This window comes from Phoca vitulina, unplaced genomic scaffold, assembly GCF_004348235.1.
Source record: "Phoca vitulina isolate PV1807 unplaced genomic scaffold, GSC_HSeal_1.0 scaffold81, whole genome shotgun sequence".
Taxonomy (NCBI): domain Eukaryota; kingdom Metazoa; phylum Chordata; class Mammalia; order Carnivora; family Phocidae; genus Phoca; species Phoca vitulina.
In genome coordinates, this window is record NW_022589784.1 from 3,263,460 (window position 1) to 3,263,714 (window position 255).

Genomic DNA, 255 nt, shown 5'->3' on the forward strand with positions numbered 1-255 from the left:
ACCTGTCCCGGCCCGGCCGGCTCAGCCGGGCATCCCGCGCGGGGAGGGGGCTGGGGGCGCGCGCTCTCCCCGCCCCCGGCCCGCGGCGCCTCGCTGGGGGAGGGGGCTCAGCCCCGGCCCCCCGCGCGCTGGCGTCGGCTCCGGGGGGGGGCGCTGCGCGGCGGCCGGACCCGGGGCGCGCCGCGGCCGCATCTCCTCCGCCCGCCGCGGCCGCCGCTGCGACTCGCGGCTCCGCCACCTCCGCCCCCCCTCGGG